This window comes from Aplysia californica, unplaced genomic scaffold (assembly GCF_000002075.1).
Source record: "Aplysia californica isolate F4 #8 unplaced genomic scaffold, AplCal3.0 scaffold00724, whole genome shotgun sequence".
Taxonomy (NCBI): domain Eukaryota; kingdom Metazoa; phylum Mollusca; class Gastropoda; order Aplysiida; family Aplysiidae; genus Aplysia; species Aplysia californica.
The window spans coordinates 378832-386257 of NW_004797994.1; positions in this window are offsets into that span (position 1 = coordinate 378832).

Genomic DNA, 7426 nt, shown 5'->3' on the forward strand with positions numbered 1-7426 from the left:
TCTCTCTCTCTCTCTCTCTCTCTCTCTCTCTCTCTCTCTCTCTCTTTAAGTAAATAATCTAATAGTGTTGATAGGGCTTTGAAACCATACACATTATTCTTTTTGCAGTATATCGAATGTCTGATCTTTTTGAAAAATACGAAACAAAAACAAAAACAAAACAAAAAAACAAAAATACATGCTGAAGAATGCACTTTTTGGGGGCAGAAAGTGGAGACGAAAGTAGACGACAGAGCATTGTTAGAGAGCAGGAAAGGATGTGTAAGGAGACAATATTAGAAAAGAAAATTTTCTGTCGTTATCCGGATTCAAACCCGGGACCTATTAAGTGAGAGGCGAACACCTTATCCTCTAAGCCACGAAAGCCCTAAGCTGATTTTTGGTGACACCACATTTCGAAGATCAAAAATCCTTAAGTCTCTTCATTCTTTCGCCGTTGACGTCGACTCATTTCACAGTTACAAAATACTCGTATACGAAAAAATAATTTATTTTGGTATGGAATATATATGGATTCAATATTCCAAACAGTAAGCAGTCTCCCAAAGTATATTTTATGAATCATTGAAAGGCACAATTATCTCCACTAATGTCGACGCAGATGTAACCAGCTAAATGTAAATAGACACGATTTAATTATGAATTTTTAATCACTGCTCAACAAATTTTCATCCAACAAATTTCCAGCCGTAACATTTTCAATCCTAGAAACATTTATAATGCGGTAATTCAATTATTTATGAGTGTCGTCTTATTTTTTTTCTCGACAAAACTACTCATCATAAATGTCAGCCCGAAGTCTGTAACGCAGACGGTAAATATTTGTGGGCTTGTTCACGAAATCTAATCGGTACTAACAAAACTAGGTATCGATGATGATGTGAGAAGAAGAAAAACAGTATCCATAATCACGCGTTGAAATGATACTGAAGTAATCTAACTTTATCCACTCCTTTGATCTATAAGAACAAAAGACGTTTAAGTGGCGCTGAAATGAGGTGGAGCCGATTCATGATCCGGACCGTTGGAAGTCTTCGCTGTTGGTCACAGCTGGGAGCTTCTCACCGGCGTCTATGATGTATGTCCTAATTGCCAGGCTCTTCAACGTTAGCATACACAGAAAGAAATCCCAGTTCGATTCCCCGTTGGAGAAACTGTGTTAGCATGGGTTTTTTTCGATTTTCTTTCTGCGTACGTCTGCTACAGCTCAGAAGGTAACTGACTGTGCATAGGATTTTCATTTCGCAAAACAGTTGAATTTTACGCACATGGCCTTTTTATCTACATAGAACCTCGGACCATATTTTGCCTGACAGAAAGCTGTGTCCTGTTTTCGAAGGCGCTAGTTATATTTACAATACTTAGACTGGCGTCAGTTTTTGAGTAAGTTTGATTTATAACCCTCACGGTGCTCCGAGAGACCTGCTCTTTTCGATTTTCGAAGCACCAAGGGATCTTTAACGTAAAAACGTCGACATGAGACATACGGAATTTTTCATTCTACATATTCTTTTATGTTAATTATCTACGTTCAGTGAAAATTAAAAAGAAGCGCAATAGAACTATGGTATCCTAAGAGACTGTGGTTTCCTAAGAGTTGTATTATTTTGGTCGTAAAATAGTTACAACGATTAACAGTAAATTTTTTCATCAATGTAACGTTACAAATAGCTACTTTTTCAGAACTTTGTATTGCGCTCATAATATGAACTTAAGCAGTTACGAGCTCCGTAACACTCTTATCAAAGCTAACTTTGTGTTGACTATAGCAAACATATCACGTACCCAACGTTATACTAACTAGATGACGTCTTTTTTTTAATTATTATTATTATTTTGGGAAAATGAACATCTCAACAGTCGAGCCCACTCTAACAGCCCCCTGTTTAAGACAATCACCAGTACAAACGGCCAATTCCCATTTTTCTCTCTCCCCTCCCCCTTCCTTGCAATTACAAAAAAGTATAATGCCACTGTATACGACGGTCATCTGGGTAAGATATTCGCTTTTTTCTTCTTGTCAATATGTGTCCATCTTACACAATTTTGAAAGCAATTCTGCGGAAGGCACCAGGGAATATGGTGAAATGGTATAGGTTTAACGCCCCTATTAACACTATTAACTGAAAAGGCTGCGGAGCTGGCCTAGCATAGAAAACTGCATCTCCCATCGACGCTTAATGGCAACAGAGGATAAAAAAGTAAAAGTAAGTATCAACACTATTAGGTTATTTAAGAGGCCGGATCTCCGAGCTTAACGTCCATCCATCTCCGAAAGACGGAGCCAAATGGGAAATTCGTGTAAATTTAAGTGCCTTTCCCCAAGGACGCAACATCGGACAGAGCTGATACTCGAACCCCCAAACCCACAATCTCACGATTACGGCGGGTCCGGTAGCCTTACCACTAGGCCTCAGACGCCACTCACAGAAGGCGCCCGCGGACCTCGCCCCACAAGCAACCTTATTCTCATCTGGAAAAGTCTTTTTGGACTCAGAGGTTGACGTGTAATGACCCTCCATCCTTCGCGGTCGCGCACTGCCGTTGTACATTCTGCCATATCCAGGCCAGTTCATGATTTTATGTTGTCCAGAACTTGTCCATCCAAGTTACTTTGTCTTCCCTTGGCTCTTCTTCCCCACATCCTTCCAACAAGCAACCTGTAAAGTGTGTTTTCCCGACCAAGGTACCTCCTCTCCCTGAGTCCTCTCACATTAGCACAGCGGGGCCGGGTCAGGGAAGCTGAATAAACTGAGAGACGGGCGCCATGACAAAACCCACTATATACACAATTTCTTATGTGAGATAGAAAAAATATCTAGTTTGATTTAACGTAAAAGATTTACGGCACCTGCAACACAAATAGGTTCTCTCATATTAGGAATTTTGATGGTTTTTGTTTCTTGGGGTTTTTGGGGGTTGTTTTTTTGTGAGAGTTTGACGACACTTGTAACACAAATAGCCCAAACACGCGCCAAAGATCAGAGGTATTATTGGAAAGTAACATAAAAAGAAAAGAAGGGGGAGAGATAAGGACAAAAGATGCTTGATAGGATAGAAGGAGTAAACCAAACCAAAACAACCGCCGACCACTCACGAATGAAAGAGCTAAGGGGAATCAATTTGAACCATCGGGTTTAAGGTCGTGGTTTGAATCCCCAACTGAGCGTCTTGAATTAGGGTTGATTTGGGTAGTGTTTAAGACTTTCCCACGATTTGGTTTGGTCCTGTCGGAGATGAATGTTAAATGTGGAGTTTCGATCTCTTAAAATAATTTTAAAGTGGGAGTTAAACCTATGCAGCGACTAATGGGCTTCAATTGGAAAAAGCGGATGCTTATATGACCTAGTGTGTCGTAACTGCCCTAAAACTCTTACTAAAACTAAAAACTGAAATCTAACCTGGTGTATACAATGATAACGGCGGTCGTTTTATTTGTAGGAGAATGACTGATAAATAGATAGATAGATAGATAGATAGATAGATAGATAGATAGATAGATAGATAGATAGATAGAAGAGAAAGAAATCTAACCTGGTGTATACAATGGTAACGGCGGTCGTTTTATTCGTAGGAGAATGACTGTGTCTATGTGGCTTAGTGACATAGACAGCTCTAGACCGAGACTTGTTGATGACACACAAAAAGGCAAATACGGACAGAGAAGAAGATAGAGAGAACGATGGGTAGCGCAGCAAGCAGAACGGCAGACCGGCAGACAGGCAGACAAGGATCCAGGCAGACAGACAGACAAGGAGTCAGGCAGACAGACAGACAGACAGACAAGGAGTCAGGCAGACAGACAGAGAGACATGGAGTCAGGCAGACAGACAGACAGACAAGGAGTCTGGCAGACAGGCAGACAAGGAGTCAGGCAGACAGACAGACAGACAAGGAGTCAGGCAGACAGACAGACAGACAAGGAGTCAGGCAGACAGACAGACAGACAAGGAGTCAGGCAGACAGGCAGACAGGCAGACAGACAGACAGGCAGACTGACAGGCAGACAAGGAGTCGGGCAGACCGACAGACTAGCACACAGGTAAGATGACAGGCAGACAAGAGAAAATCGTCGACGTCCGACTCTAGCCTATTAGTACTATTACTATTATGTAGCCTACGTGGACATTGATTTTCAGCAAGAAAAAAGTGGGGAGAAAAACGTGATCTAATTTCTTTCGTACTAACGATAAGGATTGCTCAAAATATCGCGCAGTGTGTGTTTGTTTTTTGTTACTGTTTTTAAAAAAAATCTTTGTTTGCTTGTGTGTTCGTTATTTTGTTGCGGTGGGTTTTTTTAGGGGGTGGGGGGCTTGAAGTTGTGTTATTTTATTTTGCTTCTGTTTTGATTGATCTGTTCCTTTTTTATTTTTGACACGTTATAGTATTACAAACTGTAATTATGGCCGTGAAGAAAATAATCTATTTGAGACAAAACAAGTCTTTTACTATAGTTGACGGGTACACTAAAATGCTACAACAGTGTCGAGAAATCGAAACAAAGGCGTTAAGTCAAGTAACTTTGTAGATGTCTTCTTTGGGAAGCGTTTTCCTGACAAAGAAAAGTTATTAATCAGTACGGTTTGCAGCAAGAGTGCATATTACAAGGGACACAGTGTTTTGGTTTGTTTTGTTTTGTTTGCTTTACTTTGTTTTGCTTTGTTTTGTCATAACTGTAACCAAAAAGAGTAACAATGTAACAATCCTCAAAACCTACTTTATCAAAACCTTCTGCTAACTACAGCTAGATCTAACACATCACGCGCACAAGGTCATACTAATCAGATGCTGTCACTTCAATAGGATTGGGCAAGGGATAAAAACAATTTCTCAAGTTCGGCGTATAACGTGTTTCGTCAAAGCGCCTACCACAGAGACCTCTCACAAAGAAGCAGAGAGATGTAGTTAGGGATGGGAAGGTCTTGTACGTTCCACCGGAACACAAGTTCTTTTATGTCGTTCTCTCTCTCTTTCTTCCTTCCTTTCTTCCTTTCTTTCTTCCTTTCTTTCTTCCTTTCTTTCTTTCATTCTTTCGTTCTTTCTTTCTTTCTTTCTTTCTTTCTTTCTTTCTTTCTCAAACCACCCCGACTCTCTCCCTCTCTCTCTCTGTCTCTCTCTCTCCTCCTCTCTCTCTCTCTCTCTCCCACCTCTCTCTCTGTCGGTCTCTCTCTTTCTCTTTCTCTCTCTCTCACTTTCTTTTTTTCTCTCTCTCTTTATCCTTTCTCTCTCCGACTATCTCTATCTCACTTTCTTTTTCTCTCTCTCATTACCCTTTCTCTCTCCGACTGTCTCCCTCTCTGTCTCTCTCTCACTCTCTCTCTCTCTATTGCGCTCTCTCTTTATTCCTCTTTCTCTTCTCTATCTCTCTCTCTCTCTCTATCTATCTATCTATCTATCTATCTATCTATCTATCTATCTATCTATCTATCTATTACGATCCCTTCCGCTCTTTCTTTTCTTCTGCGTTTCTCTCTCCTTCATTCTCTTTTTTCTATAGCTCTATTCCCTTTCTCTTTCTTGTTTGTCAAAATTACTTTTTTTATTTTTCCCCTATTTCTTTCTTTTATGTTGCTTCTTTGTTTCTTTTTTTTTTTCTCTTTTTGAAAATGTTTTTTTTTTCTTTTTTTAAAACAAATTAATATATTTTATTAGCCAGACTGACATGGAAAACGTTCTAGGAATGAAAGACGAAATAAAATGGAATTCTCAAAAGATTTGGGCTCAGATTTTATGGGTTGGCAAGTTCGCAACTAGTTGTGAGATGGAATATTCGACATCTCAAACTTTATCATAAGTCATGTTTAGACCTGAAAAAAGTGGGTGGTTGGAGGGTACTCTAGTGTAGTTTGCTCCTTCTTTCTTATCAAGCATCCTTATCTCTCCCCCTTCTTCTTTTGTCGTTGTTATTCTCCTTTTGTAACACCTCTAATATTCGGCACTTATTTGACTGTATAGTGTTGCAAGTACAGTAAAACCCTTACAAAAACTAAAATAAACACTTTATAGTAAACCTCTAACCTTCGGCATTTATATGACCTTATTGTATTGCAAGTGCCGTAAAACTCTTACCAAAACAACTGAAGGGGGGAAACACACCCACCTACCAACTATATAAAGCCTGGGCGTTCATTAAAGGACCTGTGATTTGGTCAAAGGCAAACGCGTATGTGTTCGCCTGTCATTTAGTAGGTCCCAGATTCGAAACTTGACAGAGATGGAACATTTTCTACCCTAAAAGGTTCTTCTTTTACCGCCTTTCCTGCTCTTTCGTCTTTTTTCTGTCAATTGATTTCATCATTTCATCTCCACTCCTTCCCCACCCATCCCTTCTCTGTCTCCTCTGGGCTCCTGACTCTTTCGACTCCTACTTCTAACTGCTGTCTTTCAGCCACGCCCGTGATCTTAGAGTTGGTAAGATCGAGCACCTAGTCTTCTCGGATTAGAGGGAAAAAATCGCGGCTGTCCCGTGTGCAAGTTGCGCACGTTAAAGGTCGCTTGGTGGCCCTAAAATCTATTAGAGTTGGCCTCAGCCGCCAGGAGGGCAAATTACAAAATTAATTCCTACCAAAATTAAAATTGCTTCATGCGGAAACAAACAACTAATGCCCCTCGCGGTCATATGACCTAATGCAGTCGGTAGCGACGTAACACTCTAACCAAACTAAGCAGCCTCATTGAGAAACTTGGGCACCATGGGGCGGCGCACCATTACACCCAAACGAAGGGCAAAACACCAGTATCGTTATAGTCGAGGGTGCGCAAGTATATTGAAAGTTAACACAACAATGTGCACAAAGAGAAAAAAATCAGAGGAAATACACACATCACAGAAGTAGAAAAAACAGACTCAAATAATGTTCTAAAAGTCAGTCGTGCTCACAGAAAGAGAGCTTCAAACGACAGAAGACACTCAGATATGGGGATATACAGACTTTCAAGTATGCTGAAAGTCAGTAATGCAGACACGGAAAAAATCTCAAGAAATGGAAACAGAAAAAAATACCAGGAAATGGAGACACATAATATGTGTGAACTGACAAACTTCCATGTAAACAAAGTCAATCTTGCTCACAGAAAAGGAGCTTCAAGGGATATAGACATACAAATGTGTTAATATAAACATTTAAGAATGCCAAAAGTCAATTATGTCATTCAAAACAGACGCAGAATTATTATGAGAGGCAGAGTATTATTCTGAAAGACAAAGATGAAAAGGGTTCAAAGTATAATGTTATACATGTATTACCTGACGCCATTTTCCTTGATCTATTCATCCATGTTGGTGGTGAGATCTGTGGAAAGATAGAACAGGAAAGTGATAAGTAAAATGTTTACCAATGTGTTGAATCTATGTACTTCATAAGGTCATTTTGGGAGAAGAGGAGAGAGACAGAGAGAAAGATGGATACATTGTATATATATATAT